This window comes from Gobius niger, assembly GCF_951799975.1.
Source record: "Gobius niger genome assembly, chromosome: 10".
Lineage (NCBI taxonomy): Eukaryota > Metazoa > Chordata > Actinopteri > Gobiiformes > Gobiidae > Gobius > Gobius niger.
This window is the reverse complement of record NC_136861.1, coordinates 24,969,571-24,995,616: the sequence shown is the minus strand read 5'-3', so window position 1 is coordinate 24,995,616 and position 26,046 is coordinate 24,969,571. Positions and strand designations below refer to the sequence as shown.

Genomic DNA, 26,046 nt, shown 5'->3' with positions numbered 1-26,046 from the left:
ATAAGAACAATTTTTGTGCCCATGTCTCACATGGTGTCAATAATAGCGGCGGGCACTGTGTGATTGGTGGAAATGAACAGTGATTCTGTGGCTGTTTCGATCTGTCCGAGCTGTCAGACTCTGTAAGCTGCAATCTTTCTGCAGTCTCTTCTGAAGCTCCCAGACCATGTGGGAATGAGAGAAAATGTGAATTTGACAGAAAGCTTTTTCCTCTTCCACTGACCCAAGAAGCTTCAAGGTCAAATATTATACATAATTTATTCATTTTTTCACACTTCTTTTCGACACTTTAAAAGAGGTGTTTTATATTTTATAGCTTTAATGTATATGTGGAATACCAGGAAAAGATTCAGATCCAGTTTCTGGGCAAAACATTCCCTCTGTTGCAATGGCAGGGCACATGGGCTGGAGTGATTCAGTGTAAACAGGGCTAAAAATCCTCATACTTTATAGCTAAGGCAGTATGTGCACTGAAGAAGTCTGGAGATGGAGGATAACACCTCAAAACATCAGCAGGTGGAAAAGTGGGTTTCGAAATCTTGGGAAGGAGAAATATGTTACTTGGTTACTCTACATTCTAGTTATATATTCGTTGGCCCAAGTCTCTTACTTAAGGCTGGGGAACCATAAACAAGAAGCTCTTCAATCCAGAACCATTTAACACAAAAAAGCTTCCATTTTATTCCGATCAAGTTTGAACTCCGCTCCAAACCAAAAGCTGCCGATGCCACAGTTGCTGTAGACCTGTCGATATTTAAAAGATCCTCCATTGTTTGTCGGCAATGTGGCGTTCTCCCATCCGCCCTCGCTACTTTTCCACTCTTTTATTTACTGCAATCATCTGCTGTGTGAGTTCATTGTTTTTCCCCACTCTCATTGACTGTGTATGTCAGCCACCGCAATTACTCTCTCCTTCCCTCGTCCCGATGCACACACCTACTGTCTGAGAGCATTTACATGACTTTCTCTGGGGGTGGATCCACGCTCCCAACAGCTTCACATGCACTAATGAGTTTGTATGTGTGGACTATTGAGGCTGCTGACAGATGCGGAGCAGCTTTGTGTCCACCGCTATTCACTTGTGCGAAGTTTCTCAACTTCACTAACTGCTTCTTCTCTGGCTGTACACACGAGACCAAGCATCTAAATCATGGAGAGTTGACATGCCGTAGATAAATAATACAAGATACACTGTATGCTGTGTGCTCAATGCAATTCCCAAGGACTGGTAGAGGCATGACTGAAGAGTTCCTGTGCACCATTTGAGGGCAACCTCTTTGAATAATAAGTCTTAAGAGAGAATCAACACACTGATGCGGTGTCCAAGTAAAGATTAACTGCAAAATCATGGATATACCACTGCAACTCTGATAAAAGCAGTTAAAAGGGGATTTGTTTCTTGTTCAGAATTCAAAGGTTAAACTTAGCCCTCTACAGTGACACCAGCCCCTCCCTTTTTCATTAAAGTACACACAGTCTGTTCTGAGCCCAGCGTAATGTACACAGAGTGCATAAGGCAGGCTGTGCAGCTGTCCTGGTAAGTCCAACTTGTTTGCACCTCAAAACATACCTAAATGCATTGTTTTGCTTCATTCAAAACAAAAGGTGAAATCCTAACAAACAAACAAACAAACAAACCCTAAGTTGAGAAGCCAGGATGTTGCTTGGAACACAGTTCAGTCATAAAACATAGACATGTACATTTCATATGTACTGTTAGCACCAAGGGCAATATACTGTAATTCTCTGTATGTTGTCAGCTTTACATGTGGTGAAACTGACAATAAATCTAACATTGAACTTTTCCCCTCGACTGGACACATCTCCTTCACAAACAGTGAAGGCTCTATGCACCCCTCGTCCTTGATCCACACTGGTCCCGTCGGTCCGCTGCTCGGCTTGGGCTAACGACCGCAGTGTGAAGGCTGCCAAGAATGTGAGTCGGCTGCTCTTGACCTTCCCTTGGCCTCGTCTCTGTGTTTGTGTGGAGTGTTATACTGACCCTTGGTTTTCTATGCCACTCGCTGTTATTCACACCCCCCGTCCCAGTCCGGCTCCATAGCTGACCCCACAGCAGAACATGTGTAGGAGCAGCTACAGTCTGAGGCTTCATTCACAGCAGAACCAGGACTAACCCTAACCCAATGTAGAGGTTACTAGTTTAGCAAAAACACTGTATAACAGGATGCAATATTGATATAGTCTTATATTGTCAAAGGTTTCATCATTAACTGTAATCTATCCACATTAGCTGTACTGAAACGCAGGATCAGGAAATATGCAGTCCTTTAGTAAATAACCCATTGTTGTGAACTTTTGTCATTGTCAATATTTGACAATATTTTACTTCTGTGATACACAATGTGATTCAGGAAGGGCTGGGTGATTTGGCCAAAATTAACAATCAATTATTAAAAATCATCACTCAATTAAGTAAGTAAGTGCTTTATTTGTCATTGTGCAACCGTACAACAACATTGTGTTCAGGTGTTAGTCCTGAGCTGATGCGACTGGGTCGCGCCGCCCCTGTGGGCCAACTTGACCACCACGTTTTGTTTTGGTCGGGAGGAAACCTGGCTGACTGCCTTTATTGAGCCTCTGAAACAGCCTCTTGGGTTTGTCCCTGTTTCAGAGCGTGGTGTCCTGCACTAGTCAACTCATCCAATTCCTCCTTCGCTTCCTCCTGCACAGCTCACTCAGCTTGCTCCGCTCCACAACAGTCTTCACCATCTTCTTCTCTTCCCTTCCTTGTTTCCTGTAGTCCCTCATGAATAATATGTCTTAATTGACCTCACAGCATGAATGTAAAAGTGTTGTCTGTTGGTCTTCCAAAAGGGGTGAGCCTATAACATATCATTAATTGCAGGCCTATTCATCACACACTCTAAAGACTCTTTTCCAAACAGTAATTGTAAGGAAAGTCAACGAGTGGGCAAAGTAGGGGAGACCTGGATTTTACAATTTACTTCCAAAGCCACATGATTCTGACCATTAGTCTGGCTCGACATCTGGGGATGGATCCCCGGGACTGCGCGCAGCTGCCCACTGCCCCGTGAGGGTGGCCCCACACATTGCAGGATGGGTTAAGTGCAGACAGAGGTCAAATTTTGACAGTATGGTAAGTTAACATTGTCTTGTCTTTTGCTTCACTGTTTTAATGTGTGTGCAGTCCTGGGAGGCATCTCCTGTTGTGATAATGAGCTAAACAAAAAGTGATTGCATGACTGATTGATTGTCTTCATAATCATGTTGTATTTCATTATGTTATCATGAGCTGAAGCGAGTAATCCTGTTGTTACCTGTGTAAATGTAGAGAACTATGAGAGAATGCATTTCACTGAGGGGAGAACATGTAAGCCACAATTGTCGACACAATATTCAACATCAAACAAGCGTATTTTCTGATCATTCATTATTCGTAGCGTTTTCATTTAATTGAGCACAAAGACGTAAACCACATTCCAGCGACTATCCATCATTGCTGCCATTCCTCATACAAGTTGGGCAGGCTGAATGGATCATAAATTGCACACATCTGTGAGCTCAGAAATCTGGCCAAATCCCAATTGCCTCCCACTTGGATCAATCCCTCGTATCAAAGTGCCCTTCACCGGCTGCAAAAAGTGCTCACTACCATTCAGCAACACAAGCACACACAGTTTTGTCCACACCGAGAAGGCAGCATCATGTCTCAGTGTCAACCTAGTCTCGACAAAATACTAAAACAAATCTGTGGACTATCCAGGCCGAACATATACGGTGCTATAGCTCAAGGTCATTTGGCATAGTTATTATTCATACAGAAAGTGTTGGAGAAGTCTAAGCTGAGAAGACAGAAGACTGAAAGGATTGGAAGGGCATTTATTTGCCTGCATTCCCTTGGTGTCAACATGTACAGAGGCTCAGAAGGTAATCTCAAGATAAAGAATGGTTTTGCTCCCACTCTGGGCTGTGGAGCCAAGAGAAAATCCAGCGCTCACTAAAACATGTAACATATAACTCTAACCCTACCCTACCCTAGTATTAGTTCACTTACACAGATAGCCAGATTAGCTAAGTGCATACAATGTGTTCACATGTGCTCGAGTTTCCAAGTTATTATGATATTCTGGTGATGACAATATCCTGGATATGATGTTTACATGCGTCAGAGAAACCAGGATAATCATGTCCCTGTTTACGTGATATACTACAGTATCCTGGATGTTAAGGCTCCAAAGGGCAAATGATAAAATATGTTAAGACACTAAACACTGTTGCCATGTTTTGTTAAGTTTGCTGCGATGTTTTGTTCAGTTTTACAATATACAATTGTTTTAAGGGCCAACAATGAAAACGTTTCTGCTCCTGCTAAGTCGGTTTCGAAAGTTTGAACAAGCTCAGTACGTCAGCAGTGGTGAGAAACCAGCCGCATTTACATGGCATAACATCCTGGAAACTGTGGGAATATCTCAGTGAGAGCATCCTGGTTTCTAATAATCTGGATACTGGCTGTAGTGACTCCAAAACCTGTTGCCACTGGAGAGGATGTTTTGTGTCATCTAAAAAAAAGGTGGCAGAGAATAACATACACAGCAGATGGCAATAGTGTACACTTTTTGGTAAGAAACACATGGATTAGCAATGATTAGCAACAACAAACAACAAATGAACAGCCAACAAAAAAGTGGGCGGGGCGGAATAAGGTGAATACAAGTGACACCAAACCCGCGTGTCACCATAGCAACCAAGTACTTACTTCACGTACAATCCATGTATCAATCAATCAATCAATCAATCAATCAATCAATCAATCAATCAATCAATCAATCAATCAATCAATCAATCAATCAATCAATCAATCAATCAATCAATCAATCAATCAATATTTTATTTGCACAGTCTTTACAACAGCACCTGCTGAACCAAAGAGCCTTCCAAAATTGCTATGTAATAAAAACAATTTCAACACAAAATAGTAAAAAAAAACAGATCTAAACAGGTATGTTTTCAACCTAGTTTTAAACAGTGTCAGGTCAGTGATGCCTCACACCCCAAGATGCAGAGAGTTTCAGAGCCTCGGACCAGGTCCTGGGGATCACCAGCAGGTGTTGTCCGGCAGACCGCAGCGCTCTACTGGGCTGATGTGCAACGAGCAGTTCCCATAAATAAGAAGGTGCATGGATTGATTTAAAAACATTAATTAAAAGTTTAAAATGAACCCTCGCATGTACTGGGCGTAGGGAGCGCAGCACTGAAGTAATGTGACTGCGCCGGTGAGTGTTCGTGAGCAGCCGAGCTGCAACATTTTGCACTAATTGACACACACTCTGACACTGACTTAACAGGAAACTGAAATCAAGACACTGCGTTTACATAGACGCAGACAAAACCAGGATACTTAAAATCAACTATCAACTAATATATAGTCATTTTAAGCTTTTGGCAATTGAATCCGCATGTTTGAGATCTTCCCAGAGCGGCTCAATGATATTAAGGTCAGGAGACTGAGATGGCCACTCAGGAACCTTCACTTTACTCTGACGTCCCATGCACAGCTTCCAGGCTGATGAGTGTAGCTTTTCCTCCAGTATTGGTACCCCAGTATTAATAACACTAGCTGAGACCCGGCCTTCGGCCGGGCCTCGCTAGTTTGCACATTTGATATTCTGAGATTATGAGTTATTACAAAGAAATGTCCAACCGGTCACACAGTTCAGCTGTAGACCAGTGGTTCCCAACCCATTCCAAAAACTATGGCCACTACAAATGTTTAAAATAATTAATGCTAAAAATAATTTCAAACAAACTGCAATTGGAGTGTTTGATGCACCCGTACTCCTTTCTTATAAACTACAACGACAATATGTTCGCTAAAAGGGAATAGAATTCAAGAGACAGTGGAATAAGTATGGATAAATATTAGGGGTTCAGCTCTAACGGGTCGGTTCACGGTACAGGACCCGTGGTTTGGTGCATCACGGTAGTGTACAATGTAAAAAAAAATAAGTTGGTTTTGAAATGAAATAGCCTAATGATCGTTGTTAGACAGTATTTATAACCTTACAATAAAATTGGCAATGCTTTCCAAGCTGCTTTAGAATAAAATGTACCTCTGGGCTCACAATACGTGAAAGCAAATGACACACATCGCCCGGTTTCGATGCGCGCGCGCACACACACGCACGCACGCGCACACGCACGCACACACCGCCCTGTTTTGATGCACGCGCGCACACATACACGCACCGACGCACACACAAACGCGCGCACACACACACATTGCCCTGTTTGGATGCGCGCACACGCACGGCAGTCAGATGTCGCGCACTCGCGTTGTTGTGACGGCGGGTTGTCCTCGGACAGCAGCACCGCGGTCCATATGGACCCGTGGTCAATGGCCGCGGGCGGCGGGACCGCAACGTGGGGGCCGGCACCACGCACACACTCACTACTGTCGCCAGGCTTCCTGATGTTCCCAAACGGTCTCCCATCCCAGTCCTAACCAGGCCCGTCCCTGCTTAGCTTCAAAGTCGGTATGGGAAATAAACATGGCGGCGCCCAGCCGGCGGCCATTGAGATAGCGTTTTCTATTATAGATGCTGCATTCATCCTGAAATCAGGATGAATGCAGCATCTTGAATGCTTCAGGAAACTTGACCAAGTTTCCTGAAGCGTTATAGCTCACACATCCCCAAAACATCAGTGATCCACCTCCATGTTTCACTGTAGGAATGGTGCACCGTTCATAACAGGCCTTGTTGACTCCTCTAAATGCAACGTTTATGGTTGTGGCCAAAAAGTTCCAATTTGGTTTCGTCATTCCAAATAACATTGTTTCAGAAATGTTGAGTCTCGTCCCTGTGCTGTTTGGCATATGGTAAGCGAATACTTTGTGGCACAGTATTTGTGGGTTTGAACACTGCTGATTGATACTCTGGGCCAGATCTTGTGCCCTGTGCAAAAAATGCACTGTTGTCTAGTGGTATCATATTTATTTAAAGCAGCACTGACAGCGGTGCTCTGATGGGAGCCTCTCATACAAATCCTCATTTTCGTAGCGCTGCCTTGTGTTCTTCCTTAAAGGGGGGGTATTATGCAAAATTGACTTTTTCAAGCTTTACATCATGTTATTAAGTCATTCCCTCATTAAAACCATGCCTGAAGTGTTGCCTTAGCACATTCACGTATTTTCGAGTAATCTGTAGAAACTCTGATGGCGGCCATTTTAGGGATAAAACGCCTGATTCCTTCAGGAAACGCCCTCGACCTCCAGGATACGCCTCCGACCTTTCGTCACCAGCCGAGTAACCAACCACTGCCCCTCAGCAGAACCCCCTCCCCGCAGTGTCTAGCCCTAAGACGTAAACAGAGTCATCATGGAGGATTAGCTTCATGTGTTGTGAACCGGAGTTACAGCAGTTCTGAAACTTTTACAAAGACACACATCAGTGTTTCTATTACCGAAACACCCAGGATTAAAACCGGTGACAAGAACACTTATTTCAGTGTCTGGTTCTGCGCTGGGCCTTGATGATGCACAGAGCCTCCGGAGAAAGCTAATGCTAAGCTAAACCTCGAGTCATCACGTGAAAACGAGAAATATGCACACATAAAGTCAATAAAACCACCACACACATAAAGAACCGTTTAACAATGATCACACACGGAGCCTGGCTTGTTGATTGTGTAGTTTATTGCTCACATTTCATCTACAGTGAGTCGTAGCCGAGTTGTTTTCTCCCGGAGCTAACAAGCTAGCCGCGATAAGCTAACGGGAAAATTCACTGAATACAAGCAGCATATTATGCATTGAAAACGTCACTAAAACAGGCAACTGCTTGAAGCAGCCTTTATGAAGATCACACACGGAGCCTGGCTTGTTGATTTCGTAGTTTATTGCTCACATTTCATCTACAGTGAGTCGTAGCCGAGTGGTTTCTCCCGGAGCTAAGGCACTATTAGCCTCGACAAGCTAACAACCTTCACCTTCACAACATTCATTGAAGCAGGCAGCATATTATGCACAAATAACGTCAATAAAGCAGCAACTACTCGAAGCAGCCTTTACGATGATCACACAATGAGCCTGGCTTTACACATTTGTGGTTTATTGCAGACTTTTCATCAACAATGAGCTGTAGTCGATTATAACAAGCTAACGGGGTAACCTCGAAAAACCATTGTCCACCTGCACAGATAATGTCCGTCTTTTGAATCGTATGGGCTCCTGCAGATCCTGGTGTCGTCCATGGGGGTATAGTTAGAGATCCATAGGGCATGGCAGATGCAAAGAGAGAGCCTCCAAACAGCAGTTATTTTTCAGGCAAGAGCCCCTTCCAAGCGTCCGGTGTGGAAGGTTCGTCTTCAAATAATATCCTGTGTGGCCATTGTTCACAAAGTGATAAACAGTAGCTCCTTTCCAACAATAAAAATTAAAATGCACCGATTGTAGTTTCAATACTGTTGAGACAAGCGGAGTGTTGTTGTGATGCCACAGACAGCGTGTGGAGGGGGCGTGTCGGAAAGGGTCAGAGGTTCTTAAAGAGACAGGGGCCTATTTCAAGTCATTTGCTACCGCCATTTTGAAAGAGCAATTTTATACAAGGCAGTTATTCTAATTTACTGCATTTACAGACCAACAGAAGGTTTGGTCATCATTGTAGTGTGCTATAGACTGGTGCTATGTGGCTGAAAAAAGCATAATACCCCCTCTTTAAGTATTATAGGCTCTCACAGGTAAAACTAAAAACTTTACTGACCCCCATCGTGAGCTAAACAATGTTCGTGTCTCAAGAGAAAGAAATGTCGCCTCCAGCTGGTCCCGCTGTGGCGCAGGTCGGCACTTAACACGAACAAAACCAATGCACATGTCCACCCCACATTCCACCACAACTCCTCTCCCTCGCCAGTTCCACGGCTGCGGAGTCTAGTTGGAGGAAAAAGGCTCTTGTACCCAACTCCGCCAAGTCTGGAGTGGCAAGATCTGAAAGTGCACTCCTAATTACTGCAAAATGTTGCGCTATAGTCTGCGTCTAGAAACACAAGATCGGACCCTCTCAGTACCTTGGACATCTTTTTTTTTTATAACCCTTTCCCATTTTATACAGTTCAACTACCTATTCTTGCAGGTCCTCTGACAATTCTTTTGCTTTCCTCATGACTCAGAAACCAGAAACACCAGTGCAGCATGGATGAAAGATGCAAGCGTCTGTCAGGAGCTTAAACTCACTGACCTTTTAATTACATCACAGATCACAGGTGAGGATGCTTACCTTTAGTAGCCATTGAAACCCGTTTGTGTCAACTTGTGTGCATATTATCAGGCAAAGATCACCAGGGTATGTAAACATGTCATGGGGTATGTCATTTTGGTTTCTTTTGTCATTATGATTTGAGCAAACGCAGTTGTTTTGCTATGAGTGAAAAAAAGCTTTGTTACATTCATATTCTAGTATATGTAAACTTTTGAGCACTATTTCAAGGAACTGTGCATTCGAAATTAATATCTTATAATGACGCTAAACGTTATCTTAAATGAACACATAATAAAATAATAAATAATTATATAGATAATAAAAATAACACAGTCGGTCGGTAATATTAAGTTATTAGTTGACTCCTGGAATATTGTGATTCCTCTCTGTATAGAGTCTATAGAGATGTAGCAGTCGGTCACGTACTGCATGTTGTTTTGAAACATAAAGATGAAGCAACAGGAAGAGAACATAAATGTATCATTAACCAGTGTGTGCAGACATGTGCTTTGTTCTATGAACCCAGCGACTGCCGGACGGGCTGAAAAAACCAAACCCTTCTAAACACAAAACACTGATCAGAAGCGGAAAGACCAGCCTCTTAATTAGCAGAACCGTGTACCGTGTCTTCTGGATGCACCGGCCGTATAAGAAATTCAATAACAAGCCCTTTCTTTTATTCTAAAATTAATAATCACAGCTGCCACTGTTACATCACTGATTCAGAAAGACTGATATTTAGCTTTGAAAAGGACATGTTGTCCAACTGCTCATAAATCACTGCTGGGCCAGAAAGTGACTGAAATGGCAACAAAGTTATGTGTAGAGTAAGGTATAAAATAAAAGTGTGCTTCATAACTAGAGTCACCACAAGTAAAGAACTGTGGTAATCCCACTCACTTTGCGCCACATTAATTTTCACTGGCACGACCCCAAGATATGAACATCTTCCCATCGGTAATTATGAGTTTGCTTATTTCAGGATTAATTCAAATGTCAGAGTAAGATAAAAATGGATGCGGCGGTAGAGCAAAGCGCAGTATCTTATTAAAAAGCCTTTAGTAAGGTTGAATGCCTACTCAATATAGGCAGGTGCCGAAGGCTTTCATTAAGATGTGTACAGTGAAGTGGCTTCGGCACTTTGTGAAGACAAAATGAGCAAAATCTACCATTCACAACTTTTTAACCAATAGAGTTGAATAATTATGCAAATGATTGAACTTAAAAGTCAGTGCTTGGGACTATTCAGATTTTTTATAAGCCACTGATGACTTTAAGCCCTTCTTTTTAGAGTGGAGTAATTACTTTATAAAGCAGCCCCATACATCTTGGACATACTTAACAGTGCACCATGTGACTGTGCAGCGCCGGAGTGAGAGCAAGGCTTTTGATTTAAAGAATGCTGAGCACATTCGGTGAGCCGCCCAGGCCTTAATATTTTAGATGTATGGGGGGTTTCTGCTGATGGAGCTAAGAAGCAGAATCTGCACATTGTGTGATTTAGGCTGGTCGGCCTTCTCTCATAAAATCATACCATAGGCCACACTTGTACACAATTTGAATGAGCCTCAGAAGTCGATCCAACACAGTTCCTACCTCAATCTAAATTCAATTCACACCACAGCGCTCTCATAGTAATGCATTCTGCACTGTGTACAATATAACTCCAATATCATTGTTTGGGTTTGCTTTCAATTAGTTGGATACATATGTTGATCTATTTTAGGCGCATTGAGTTGCCTTGTGTACGAAATGCGCGGTATAAATAAAGTTGCCTTGCCTTGCCTTTTATTCTGTTCGCGCCAAATGTTGTCTTTATGTCTGTAAAGCCCTGTATAAATAAAGTCTACTGACTAGTTACTTATTTTGGATAAAGAAAATGTATATTTTTAGGCTTTAAAATAAAAATTTAAATATTTTGCTTGTTCAGATGAGATTAGATTAGTTTGGTTTGGTTTGCATGTGACTGGAGTACTATGATTTTATATATAGGAATGTGAGGATAGAGTTAGGCCTGTCACGATAACAGAATTTGAAGTTCGATATATCGAGGCAGGACAATATTGCAATAGACGATACTATTGAAGACTTTAATACCACAGAAAAGCTTAAAAATGACATAAAGCTATGAAAAAGGTGACAAAAATGTGAATAAATGTACAGGCGATAAATATTGAGCCCAAAAGTGCATTATTTATCTGTCATTTATTGAACGATAAGTCGACACAGTAATTATCGTGACCACCCTAGATAGAGTATGAAGGTTTTATGTATGGGTATCACTAAACAATAACTGCAAAATATATCTAAAACAACTATGAAATTAAGCTTCAGCCCAGGAAAAACCTTGGACCGTGTATCAATTCCTAATAACCGATACAGAAACCATGTTTGTTTCACCTGCTCTGATCAAAAGACACAATCAGTAATCTCAGTTTGTATGAACACGCCTCACTGCATTTGTTTTTTTGATCTCCACAAAATGTTAAAAGGTCTCAGTTCACAGTAGGACAGTTCTATCCGTAAATAAATAATGAATACATGCCTGGTATGATTTTATTGTCTCTGGCTATAGCGCTGTATAATATGGAGCATATTTGTAATGTGAGGTCAAGGCACAGTGAGATGTACCAACAGATGTTTACAGAGGCAGCTGTTGTTTGTGGTGGTCTGTAATGAGAGCATAAACATATCTGCACCGGAACTCAGGCAAAAGTGCTTTGTGCAGGCTGACCTACTTTACAGAGATATAGGATGTGAGCATGCATGTTTTAACAGCGCTGTGAACAGACGGTCAAGAGGGGGAAGTCCAGAGAATCATTTAAAAAGACTTCTGTGGGAACTACAGTATTAAATAATACAGAGGCAGGGCTCACAAAATATTGTGTTGCTCAATTCATAACAAAAATATAATAACAATGGAGAGTGATTCTTAATGTTTGGGTTATTACTATGCTCATCCTGTTCAATGTTAGAAGGTGCATGCCGGGGCTACAGACACACCAATGCCCATCTATGTTTTGAAATTTTGCATAAACAACTTTGCCCAGTCTACAATTTCAAAAACAAAGTGAAGAAAATGAATCTTAACGATTTCTGACAAACAGGAGAAATGGTGGTCAGTTTTTTAAAACAGGGCAGGAGGCCTAAAGTGGGTTCCTGTGTGAATCAGGTCTGTTGCACATGGCGGGACAGCTAACAGCCGTGTTAAGGAAGGGCTAGCTGCTTCTCCACGGTTAACACTGGAGCTCAAGAGACATCTTTCTCTGGGAGAGGAGGATCCAGTGTCCAGTGTTAGCAGCGTTTCTTCCTCATCTCATGTTAACTGACTGAACACTGGTGCATGTAATCTGACAGGACACATTTATCCATAAAGTAAGTGTCCCATGTTCATATTCTCTGTGAAGACTGTAGACCCCAGAGTATTTCCTCTTCTACAGCTGAATGGATTCCGCCCTGTTCTGTGTTCCAGACTTGTGGTTCCTATCTCTGTGATTTTTCAGGTGGAAACATTCTCGCTGAACCCTATCTGCCCTCACGCAACATGTCCATACTGACAGCCTGCTCTTTCGTTCTTCAGGAGAACATTTCGAAATACATTCCCTGCTTTGCCTGGAACTCAAATACTTTACAACTAACCTGGATTGTAGATCTCATAATAAAAAAAATAAAAGTTATGCAGGGCTGCCATGTTTACAGAATTCAACACTCAACACTGCAGTGTGTGGTCAAGTGTGGTGTAACCTATGACTGTAGCTTGTAATAATAGATCAATATTAGGTTCGACATTGACAATGACAACAACAACCAACATCAAAATAACCAGAACCAGCAGACTGGACCGGGTCATGCATTGAGTCGTGAGTGCGAGCATATGGCGATGGCGAGTGCTCTGTGTCTGAGATCAGGGAAGAGGAGGAGGACAGCTTTGAACATCACCAAGGGATGATTTCTTTTAAGTGTGTGACACATGTTGGACATATTTGAAAGTTCATCTGTGTGCCGTGTAGGGCTGGGTACTGTTCAATGATACCAGTATGGTATCGGATAAAAGGTTTAGGTACAACTGAGCTGAAAAAATGAAAATATCAAAAGCAGAAAAAAGAAAAAAAAATCAAAAAAATCATGCTGCCCCAAGGAAGTGACTTGTTGTTTCAGCTCACGTATATTTTTCCTATTTTTGTCCTATTAGTGGTATTTTCCCCTATTCCCCTATTAATTTTCCCAATCTTTTCAACTAAGTTTTGCTAATATTTTCCCTATCTACAAATTATTTCCCATTTTTTGGAACACGAATCAAACTGAGAGAATTTGATTTCTCTCCCTCAATATTATAAATAACCTGTTTACAGATGGAGACACTTTAGCCCATTTGAAAAAGTAGTGGGAGTTTCTTTTGACACTAAAGGTGTACCTTCTGACTAAAGTCCTGCCTCCTATAGGGAAATAGAGCACATAGACAAGGGGAGAACAAGCAAACTTGTAAAAACTCATGTAAATGTTTTACTAATGAAGGATTTTAATTCCCTGTTTATAACTTTCTACTGTATTGGTTGTAATTGTTTAGGCCTAAATTGTAAATAAGAACTTGCTCTTAATGTTTTGCCTGATGAAAATAAAGGAAACAAAAATAATAATGAACTTTATACAGATAAGCCCCCATGGTCCGGGAATCCAAACTGGGACCTTCTTCCTGTGAGGGGAGAGTGCTAATTGCTTAGCCACTGAGCTGCAATATGTTGAGTCCCACATTTAGTACTAGTGTAGCCTGAAGAAAATGTCCAACATTAAACAAATGCAGTGGTGCAGTGTGTGCATGTTCCTCAGTATGTGGGATGTACCAGTACTTCCTACACACAAACACACTTCATGCTCACAGTCTGTGTGAGCCCAGGGATGACTCATGCAATGTTCCAATCTGATGTACCTATATCTAGAGGCTCAGTACAGGCGAAAACCAGGCTATGACTCATCTAGCTCTGCAATTCCACACTCCTTACATACACAAAGCCCATACTGTCTGGCCCCATATGCTCCTTAATGCAGATGGAACACCGCATAACACATGACCCCAACCGCACTCAAAGAAACTCAGTGACTGGCCTAGATACTGCCATCGGTGTGGCACACAGAGCTGCCATGTCATTGGCTGCTAGGATGGTCGGTGCACACGCCGCTACAGGTGGCAGGGGAAGGCTGTGTGCTGCTGTGGCAACAAGCTGCAGAGGGCGGTGTGGCGCAGGGATGTGAGGAGACTGACGATGGGGATGGTATAGATGAGAGTTAGTGAGGGAGGGGCTCAGGGCTGTCTGAGGTAACGCATGTCCTCGTTCATCCTCGCTATAGTCACATGTTTCAGCCTCGGCACGGCACCACTCGCCATACTGCGCACTGACAAGCTGCTCTCAAGTTGACAAATGACAAAGCATTGGGAATAGTCTGCAGTGCACAAACTATTAAACTGCATTATCTCGTAGGACCAGTCCATATATAAAACTAATGGACAGAGAACATTGTGTGGAGATAAGTTTACAAAAGTAGGCCACCACACGTAATGATTCTCAAACAGAGTTCACTGAAAAAGAAAGTGGAACACTTTGTTCTTGTGTCTTTTTCACTTTCCTCTTAAGTCATTGCCCCTATTTAGGATACTCTGGTTTACCATATTATCAGCTTTTGGTCGAACTCCTTATAGGGATTCTAATAAAATCCTTTACCTTTCACTTATTATCTACTAGGAAACAAGAGATATACATTGATATACAATTTCTCATCCAGTGAAGAAAATGTTACTGTTGTTGACCAATGTATTTATGATTTTGTTTTGTCTTTTAAACCAAGCCCAAATCTTTAGGAATGCAGAAATGAAAACAACCTAATTTTAAAGTGCCTCAGCTTTAGTTGTATCACTGTTGTGGAACCCGAGCTGTTTTTAGCACAGAAACAAAGAGACTAGGCTAGTCCAGAAATTAATCTCTGTGATGCATGGTGAGGGCACCACCTTCATCATCATCAGGCAACCAAATTATGTTGAAATCCCTTTTTGAGCCATCCAGTCTAACTGCAGCATCTTAGCTTCCAGAAGATGTTCTGAGCTGCTGATAATAAATGTATTTGATGCAGTGTCGGGTGTAGAGTTAGAGTATGGCCATTATTTCACCCCACTATGTTCTTATATAGTAAGAAATTCCTACACATCTATCAAATTAAAAGCAACCAAAACCTCTGGCAACCACACCTCATTCTCTACACTTCCAGTAGGTTTGCCAAGGCAATGCACTAAGGCACTTTCAAACTTGGCAGGCGATAAAGGAACCACATCAATTCTTTAAGCTTTAATTTTCAAGAGTATTCTCAGTCACACAGTCAACTGCACACAACATTACAAAATAATGTTTAAGTCGGTGTTTATACTATCACTTCACTCAGTGTCTATATCACCTTGTGACTATATGATGCCTTCTCCAACTCTACTGCGAATAACACAGGGCACCTATACAAAAATAGCTGTCTGAGTTCCACTCGCTAAAGTAAGCTCAACCTCTCTATCCCTTTAAACTATCCATTGTATCCAGAGGCCAGAGAATGTAAACGCACAGCGTCGCTCTGAGACACAGTATCCAGTGAACAGTATGTAATAAATGACAAAAGTGTGACTCCATTAGCAACAGCTACAATTCCACAGCATTATCTTAAGCCTCAGCAATGTGTCACTGTCTGGAAAAAGACTTATTATTATTTGTTCACAAAAAATCACAAAGGAAGTTCAAATAAAAAAGTAATACAGCTTATGCTCACACAGACAACACCAAGTGACAACTGGCTTCAAAATGATTAGCAAAACAAGGCTAGCACAATACGATGTATTTCTTGTTTGCATTCATAGAGATCATCTAACACCAGTTAAGTTCATTTCATGGTTAAAATGGAGTACAGAGGATCAGTTTTTGTACTGTAACATCAACCTGCCCAGGGACTACAGGTGGAAATTAGCATTTTTGCTATAACCTGGTACAATGCATCTTTCCTTTTGGTCAATGTTAAATTGTGCACCGTCCCTGTCTAAATAAAAAGCATACCATACCATACCAGGAGCAAAGCAGTGAAACAAATATAGAAAGTAAGGGATAAACAGGAAGTGCTTTCTCTATCACAGCACCATCGGTAGGTCACTCACGATAACGGCCTAGAGGGGGTCATCCTAAAAGCAGTGAAACAAAAACCAGCGAGAGGCACCCCCACCGCTCCGCTCTTGAAAAATCCGGCTATATATTTGCATAAACTTATTTAACTTTATTTATTTAAATATATAGACATACGGTTTATTATTGTTTTCATATATCATGCTTTGTGATAGAAACATTTCAAGAATGTACCTATTGCTTGAAGCAGTACTAAGTAACTTGCTTACCTTAAAGGGACTAGATGCAAGTTGGCCATTTTATACTCACTACTGCCACCTCAGGTCTTACGCGTAACTGCAGGTTCTATATTGAGCTCATGCGTGACGGCACTTCAGACCCGAATTAACACCTTTTTGAGTGACAGTGCAGGATTTTAGAGGCAGTTGTGGTGAACAGGTCTGAGCTCATTCTACACCATACCGCCTTTGCTATGCCCAATCCCGTCAGACCTTGGAAGCTAAGTAGGGAAGGGCCTGGCAGGACTTGGATGGGAGACCGTTTGGGAACACTGGGAAGCCTATCGAATGTTGTGCGTGAGTGAGTGAGTGGTGGTGGTCAGAGGGGCCGATGGCGCAGACTGGTTGCCTCGTGTCCGTCTACCCCAGGGCAGCTGTGGCTACAATAGTAGCTTGCCACCACCAAGTATGGAGTGAATGAATAGTGCAATACAAAGCGTCTTTGAGTGTCCAGAAAAGCGCTATATAAAACCAAAAAAAACTTTACATGCTCATGCTACAACACCTGCAGTGGCGCCTCTAGCATCTAGAGTTACTTAGTACTGCTTGAAGTGTTTATGGCCTGGGTTTGAGAGAGGCACTGTATGCAAATTTTATGGCTACATCTTTGCTCTTGGTTTTGCGGTAAAAGGGTATAGATGTTCTTACCTGCGGAAGTTTAATTATGATTGATGAACTACACATTATCCTAACACTTTGAGTAGTGTGTTTGATGTCTTATTGTTGTATATTCAATATTTTGTATGTTTTTTGGCAACAAAGCTTTTCCTCCACCTCGTCTGAATCTCTATCTCTCCAACATCCGACTCCATATGATCCAATAAGGCAGAAATGACATTTAAATGTCAGTTATTGATATAAAGAAATGAAAAGCCTGTAAAAACCAAAGACAAGATCTATCTATAATAAAAGGAAAGAGGAGACAGACTATCCTTATCCACACACTATATTACTTTTATATACCGCCAGATCCTGATGCAAAAGCTCTGCAGCAGGAAGTAAATGTCAGGCCACAAACAAAAGTAAGAAATAAAGAGGAAAAACTTACCATTGCATTCTTCTATTCACAATTCACGTTCTTCTTTTAAATTCTATGGATCTGGTCATTGGACTGTCAAAGTTCGGTTTTCCCCTGAGTAGAGTGTGGCGTCTCATGTGTGCTGAAGAAACATGTGTTGATGGATGCTACAGGGTGACCGCAAAGTGAAGCTTCCTGCTGGTTCAACTCCTGAGTGCGTGAGCTTCTTCTCCGGGAGGCCTCCTTGGCTACTGTTGCTATACCTCTGCCTCTAAGGCAAATGGGCAGATGCTGAGGTGTCGAGAAGAAATGCACGTTTCCCTTCTGTGTGTTGAGGTATATTGAAGTAGCCTGCCAGGAATATTGTTATTATTACAAGAGCACGAGGTTATGGAGAGTGCGTAACTGTCGATGGGTGCTAGCTACGCTTTCTTGAGTTTTATGTGTTTTTCACTTTGAGCCAGCAGATAGGTGAAAGGTCGCCGATGGTGGTCACAGTTGTGGCGTTGTAAGTTTGAGAGGCAATCGCGGTTCTGTCACGCTTCCAGCACTGAGAGGTCAGAGTTGTGGACTTGTTTCCAGTAGGTCGGCTGTCGGTGGAAGAGGTAGGCAGTGGGAGACTTTCCCTGAGGTATAGGGAGAGAATGTTGCACAATAAAGTAAGAGACTAAGAGATCTGATTGCAGAAAATAAACTCTCTATTGTGTTTTGTTTCTCTGGGAGGTAGAAAGTCGAGTAGAAGGCTCTGACTGAAGTGGAGAAAGGTGAGAGGCTGACTGTGAGGTACTGCTGTTGCATCAATCTTTGTCTTCGCTCGGGTGTCCTCTAAATGAAAATGCTGGTGGTTGTCCTGTGTCCATCGGAGAAAATGTGAGCTCTGCTTTTCACATGGATGAGGCTTTTATCTTTAGGCGAAGCACCTGCAGGACACAAGACATAAAAACTGGTTAGAATCAGACAGAATGAGGAGATTGGTTCAGTCTCTGGCAAAATCAAAATAAGACTGCTTGTAAACTAATTATGCTTTTATTCTTGTCATAATTAATTTGACATTTTACTTGCCAATATCTATAGTTTCAAAATGTCTGTTAATAAACTGTTGTGTTGTTGGAAAACAGACCAAAATGTAAACAGTACGGAGGAATTATTTATTGTCAACTGCATGCAATACAAAAAAACAGTCTAGGCTAGAAACACAGCTCATATTATCATGTGGGTGAAGTGTCCAAAGTAATGTGTGTTAAAATAGGCTTAAACACTTCTAAGTGCTCAGTTGTGACAGATGTCACACAAATGATGCTCATCTGGAACATTATGTGAACATGAAACTAGCTTCACTGTCCTCAGTGGCACCAAAACAAACCACTTCAGACACAAAGTAGGTCCTTAAGTAGCAAGATAAATGGACCTAGAAGCTCTACTTGTCTGTGTCTTAGCCTCTCTGACGTCAAAACCACAGGCAGATATCATATCCAAAGTAGGGCAAGGCGATAAAAGCTGATTGCATTATTCTCATATTGATCAATCTTGAACTTCAAAGCTATTATTTATTTTTTCATACTAAAATCAAATGAATAATGCCTGAAAAGATCATGCAGATGAGCTATTTACATTACAGATTTTCAAACATAACCCTGAGCTTAAACAACAAATGAAGGCTTTCCATTCCAGCAATGCCATTTATCAAAAAGAAGTTTCCCTGTTACTTCTCCAAAATCCAAGCAAGATGCTGCACATTCACAGAATTGACTGTGGACTTGACGATTAAACCGCCTCATGTCGATAATTGAGATACAATCATTTAGATAGCTATTATAGGCACGGTGGCGCAGCAGTTAGTGCTTGTGCCTCACAGATCGAAGGTCCCGGGTTCGATTCCCACCTGGACGGGGCCTTTCTGTGTGGAGTTTGCATGTTCTCCCCGTCTGCATAGGTTAGTGGTAGGTTATAAAAAACATGTGCAATAGGTTAATCCTCCAGCCCCACATCATGGAGATGGGTCCCCGAGCGCCGGCCCATGCTGGCAGCTCACTGCTCCTAAAGGTCGCCCCATGCGACACTGAGGATGGGTCAAATGCAGAGAACTAATTTCTCTACAGAGATTTCTCTACAGAGATTAATCCAGTATAACTTATAGTCAGAACTGTAATAGCCGGCTAATTGTCGAGCCCCTTTGTCAAAAGACAATAAAACAAGAAGTGGTTTTAAATGCAATTTAAAGTGAGTATTCTGCAGACTAGAGGCTAATTCACATGTCGCTTGTCCCTACTTGTAGAGGCCGTCACATATTGGATCAAGTCGACTCTTCTCAGTGGACTGTAAGACTATTGTATTTTTGGGTCAACAATGATCTGCACAGGGACCATTCGATCGACTTCCCTGCAGCAGAGCAGACAGTGCTATCGCATAGGGAGATACAGCGTCCATCTCACCTCTGCTTCCTGCAATTGTGTTGTGTACATAATGAATTTGATTTTGCTCTTTACAGCGTAAACTATTATCTTCTTGCACCATGGTTTCGATAGTAACACAATGACGCATGTGCTTTACCTGTGATAGAATTGACAATAAAACTGATTGAAATCATTTGAATTGAGATATAATGTAGTATAGAAGACTACACAAGACCACAAAGTACTGCACGTCATTGGCCAACAACATGCAACATTCTTCCATATGTAAAGACTGGATGGCTCTTGACAATCCACATTTGAATGAACACCATGTACAGGCAGATTCTATGTTAATCTAGTTCCATCTGTGCATGCTACTTTTGGGTTGGCTCTCTACTGCTCACACACGTTGCCACAATACAATAATCCCTCTAGTCTAGCCAGCTACGATATTGCTTTACTTGGAACATTCCCTTCAGCAACATTTTCATTAATCACAATTTCCTTAGCCTGGGAAGTCTTAATTTGCTTAGTAGCAATTGCCACCTACTGATACGTCAACAAGCCTTTTACAAACAATGCACACGGATTGTCTGTGGCAGCTATAGAGTAGATGGCTATTTTCCTGCTCAGAGCTGTACACACATGTCAAACAAGTCAGTGATACTTCTGATTTTTGCATATGAAAAAAAGAAGAGTGCATCGTTGTGCTAAAGGGTGGGGCGGAGCAAGGGCTAATGACAAAAATTGCAATATGGTTAAAAACTGAAAGCTAACCAGAGAAATTAGTAAAGGTCTTCACAGCCACAGCGATATAAACACTGACGTTCTCACCATATGTCCCAGATTTAACACATGCATGTAGAGGAGTGAACAGAGTTTTACAAAGGGTGCACTGCCCTCGCAAAACCGAGCTGTACTCAGCACAAAGGGCCTGGAAGTATCTCCTCCAGGAAGAAAAATGGAAGGACAGACATTGTACAAATAGGAAGCTCTTCCGGGTGGCTGTCTGAATGTGCATGTTTGTAGAAGGCTATATTCTGTTGCATGCAGCGGCAGCGGCTCCTTTCCACACACACAAACACTCCACTATAGGCTCCGTACAAAGCACGATGTTCCCAAGATACAATAACAAAAAGCACATCCTTCCTCAGACACACATGAGAGCTTGCTGGAAAGGCTAATTAACAGGGCCAGGAAAAGCAAAACAAATCTCATCTAGATACAGTAGGGTAACAGACCAGAGGAAACAGTCAGTGGCTATATTTTTTATCATTCTGTAATAAGAAAAAGGGAAATTTCACTTCCAACCCACTGCCGCTGCACCGACACACTGCACAATGGAAGTTATTTTTATCACCCAATGGAAGGAGACTCCATGGGGGTCGAACTGACCCCCTCACTCTGTTGAATTACAAGAATAAACTGTCAAGACCAAATGGGTGACACCATTTGAGGAGGGTGAGGAAGAGTTTATATATATATATATATATATATATATATATATATATATATATATATATATATATATATATATATATTTGATTGAGCTGATCCATTAATTAATAATACTTTCCCTGTGTAGAAAACAATCAGAAAGCCTTATGGCTTGCCAGGTTAGTATTTGCCATCACCAGCAGTGACTGGTATGTTGTGTCTTTTGACCATAGAGGAGTCTCTAAAGTCTAAGATTTAGGCAAATCAAAAGTATCTTGTGTATCTGTTAAAAATGAAAGGTCCTCTTGGACCTTAGTTGTGTAGGACAGGGTTACAAAACCCTAATATAACATTTTGCAATATTTGTTCTATTTCCCTGGGGAGACAGCAGTGCAGCAACTAACGTCTAAAAATATTAAGATAAGAACATGCACACACTGATGTAATGTTATTAAAACATGTTTGAAGCTTTGCCCTGCAGATCCATTTGCATCTTTTAATTGAGTCAGAAGTTGGCTAGTGAAATTGGGGTTATACGCTTGTTAGCTTAAGAGTCAAAGTGCTGCGTCTCTATTAGTATTCGTCTATTCCAGACAAGATCGACATGGCCAGTAGTTTGAACAAATATGATATAGTGCTAGTTCTAACTTCAGAAGATATAAGAAAATCTACAAAAGCACCGATGTCGCAGAGATAGTACATGTATTAGTCACATATGGGGCAGTATTTTTTGTGTGGTCCTGCGTCTTATATGATCTGGTTCATTACATTTCTTATATCAATGTTGCTTTTAGAGTGTTTACATCTGTGCAGAGTATAGGCTGGAAATTCCAAGGTCAAAGTGTTCAACACTGGTGGTAAAGAATGACGGAGCCAAGATCCAGTGGGACTTCAAATACTGACGGAGAGAATGGTAGTGTTGAACCGGCCAGACATTGTGGCGGAGGAAGTACAGCAATGAAAAAGGAGCCTTGGGATGAGAGAAGAGCTGAAGAAGGCCATGAGAGTGGAGCAGCTACTGCAGATTTCACGAAGAACATTGAACATTAGTCCAGATCGCTTTCATCAGTCTATCCCAGAGCAGATGTGGCTACAATACCCCCACCCGTATGGAGTGAACGAATAATGCAATGTGTGCAAGTGTATTTAAGTGTCCAGACAAGCGCTATATAAAATGAATGCATTATTATTATTATCATGCATGCACATAGTTTTTTTTGTACACAAAAGCAGAGATAAAACATATTCAAATGTGCCGTTAATTAATCAAGTTGATAGACAATATCCATGACCACTGACGCTGTAGTTTCTGACTTCATTTTCCATGAATGCCAAAGCGTTAAAGCCCACCTCACTGTACTGTATGTGTCCTCATTAAAAGCCACTTACTGTCACTGTCAAACTAAAGCAGTGAAGACGTGCAACACAACAAAAGCAGAATATGTCTGTAAGAGAGTAAAGGTGTAAAGAACATGTAAAGAAGCACTGACATTTGAACAAGTAAACTAACACATGCATTTCAAAACATGTTTGTAGAAACCTAAACTACAGAGTTAGTTTTCAAAAGACCATGGAGATACAGGGATATTTTATTGTTTGGTATCTTTGCCAATGCAACCATTCAGTGCAAGTGCAATTTTGCAATTAAATGTGCAGCCCTATTGTATATGGTGAAGACAGGTTAAAACACAAGAGTGAACCTGAAGGGATGTGAATTGATGGGAAGAAGCTGAGTAAGGACTTGATCAAAGAAAGTGCAAATGCTGATAAAGGCTAAAATGTCAAACATGGCACAAAGCATTTTCTATACTGCAGTGGCGATGAAACACAAAATGTTCTTGTGCTCTAGGCTATAAATGCTAAGGAAATACACAATTACTTATTTGTTTACCCTGCTTTTTGTTTAGTCTGGTGTATGTTAACATTTGCGCTAAAGACATTCTTATCGTAGCGCTGTGTCACAATAGCACCCATCTTAGGTTACTGTAGTCACACAAACTGATGAATAGACAGATACAATTTGATGTGACCTAGAATGTGTTCGGTTATGGATTAGGGCTGGGAATCTATGGGCATCTCACGATTCCATTACAGTGCAGAGGCTCATTCTGACTTTCTCTGCATATTCTTTACAGATATTCAATTTTATATGTCCCACATACAGGCAGATCCAGCAAAATGTCTTTACCTTGTGTATGTTTTTATTATTACTTTGATTCACAGGACACTTTTACCCCATTGCATGCTTTTATGAAAGAAGGTTTGAAAAAATAGAATGATGGAAACTCTTCTTGACATAAGAAGAGGGAAAGTGACATAGATCTCGCTCATGACCCATGTATGAGTATTGTTATAAGAATTATCATGAATATCATGTTTGTACTCCCCATTTAAGACCATGGATAAAAAAAAAACATCACAACAATGTTAAACCAGAGAAAACTAAAATAAGATGCATTAATAATTGAGGCATTCTTAACAAACAGAATCCAGTGAGGGTTCATGTAGAGCAGCAACGACCAGCCTCTGAACATGAGTATAATGAACTCGTGTCAATATTTACTTGGTGAGTGAGTGGTGAGAGACATTCCCGACGGCTGCATGCTTCACACAGACTCTATAGCAGCGCCTATATGACCTCAGGGGACGTATGTGAAAACAGGTCATCAGAGGACATGCATGTTGAACGTGTGTGGAGCCACTCATGTACTGGCCTACACTAGATGGAAGGATAAAGACAAGACAACACACTACTAAGGCCCAATACAGTAGCTGTTTTGTTTCACAAGTGGATGTATGGGTGTATACAGCACCAGAATAAACAGAGTTGCATTCCTTGCATTATGTTCCATTATGTCCCCTCCAGCAAACACAAACAGAGCTCTGCTGTGCCTAGGTCAGGCTCAGCGGCAGGGAGCTCCCAGAGGCCAGGACCATGCACAGCCATCATCTACCAGAGGACAGACTAACCAGAGGATGCTGATCAGTTCAGTTTACGAGATGTTCAGTGAGGTTAAAATAACTGGACACATTTACATTTTTCCATCAAAGAAGTTATTGTTATGAAAATGACATCCTCCGTTTATGGCCTAAAACCCCTTTTTCCCTTTTCATCTATTGATCAATTAGGTATGACTTTAATCTTTATTTCTTTGATTGAACAACCCTATTGAAAGCTGATATGTCCTGTCCTGTATGTTGTGAGTGACTGGGGGCCAATAGAAAAACAACCACTGCGAAACAAGGGCAAAAGGTCAAGATGATGTCAAAGACAGAGGTGGATCGTACAGAGGGAGGGAGAGAAGGAAAAGGACAGGGGGAGAAGAAACCGTGTAAATAAAGGGATTTACCAGAGAAAATCTATGGATTAGACTGAGTAGGCTGCAGATAGTTGCATAGCAACCATACGAAAGTTTGAAAGTGAAAAAGGAAAAGGTGGAGCTTTCAGCGGCTCGCCCTGCATGTACCATAACACTGCACACATCACAGATCCTGCAGTCATACCACATTACACACCTTTTTAATGAATATAGAGCAGCTGTATGTGGAGGTAGTATTAACCTGAGACCTAACCATCATATAGCCTATCACACGTGTTAATGAGTAGAATGTGTCATTATCGCTTGATACTATTACTAAGCCTAGCAGAATAAAAGAATGCCCATGATTCTTCTGTATAATGGACCTCCCAAACCAGAATCATCTATAATCCTGACAGCTGGAGTTGAGAGTTTCTCTGTGAACAGCGCTCCATACTGTGTGTCTAATATCAGCCTGCTAAACTGGCACTAAAATTACTGTCACACTGTTCAGTGTGGCAAAGCTCCAGGAATCAGAATGAGGAACACACATTATAGGTGCCATTAAACCACAGTAATCACAAGATGCCGACAGTGCATCGCTCTTATCACCGATCCTGAAGTGAGGCTTATCTCAGTTGTTATTAATAATCAGTGTGTTGTGCTCTCATTCAATGCAAATCATTAAAGGGTGTCTATTTCACACTAATCCTCAACATCGCAGCCAATCAGTTCTAAAGACACTTTTTAAACGTCTTTCTCAGCAGCCGTAAACTGTTTCTATTTTTGTCATTATTCTCATTTAGTCACACTTGCAACACTTCCTTTATTTTCCTCATATATGTGGCTGCAAAAGTCTGAAGTGAAAGTATGTAGAAGTTAAAATAGATTTGGGTTTGAGACAAGTGTTTGTCAAGGTTTCATGAAAGAATATTTTTGTTTGTTCATTTGCAGTGAGACATACAGAGGCCCTGTGGCAATAGTCGGCTTGACCGTCACGAGTCTATACTCAGCAAATCCTCAGGGCAAAACAGGAACTTAACAACATCTGAGGATTGTTAAAAATCTTTTCTAAGGATACACAGGACAATAAGATATCTACCAAAGACCAGTCTGTTTGTTGATGCAATATTTAAATGAAATAGTTTTTTATGGAGATGACTATAGGTATGGAAAAATCGTTCAGGTATCAGTATTTTAAGCAAAGTACCAGAATCGATAAAATGTAGCGGTACCCAGACCG

At 41.4% G+C, this 26,046-nt stretch overlaps 1 protein-coding gene across 3 annotated transcripts in view; it reads right to left on the bottom strand.

Moving 5' to 3' along the window:
• The window catches only part of LOC306968473 (thyroid hormone receptor alpha), a 73,640-nt gene that overhangs the window by 31,269 nt on the left and 16,325 nt on the right, over positions 1–26,046 (bottom strand). For all 3 annotated transcript variants that reach the window (XM_079563844.1, XM_079563845.1, XM_079563847.1), the window contains one exon: positions 17,705–18,594. The gene's annotated coding sequence lies outside the window, so the exon portion shown is untranslated. The remainder of the gene's footprint in view (positions 1–17,704; positions 18,595–26,046) is intronic.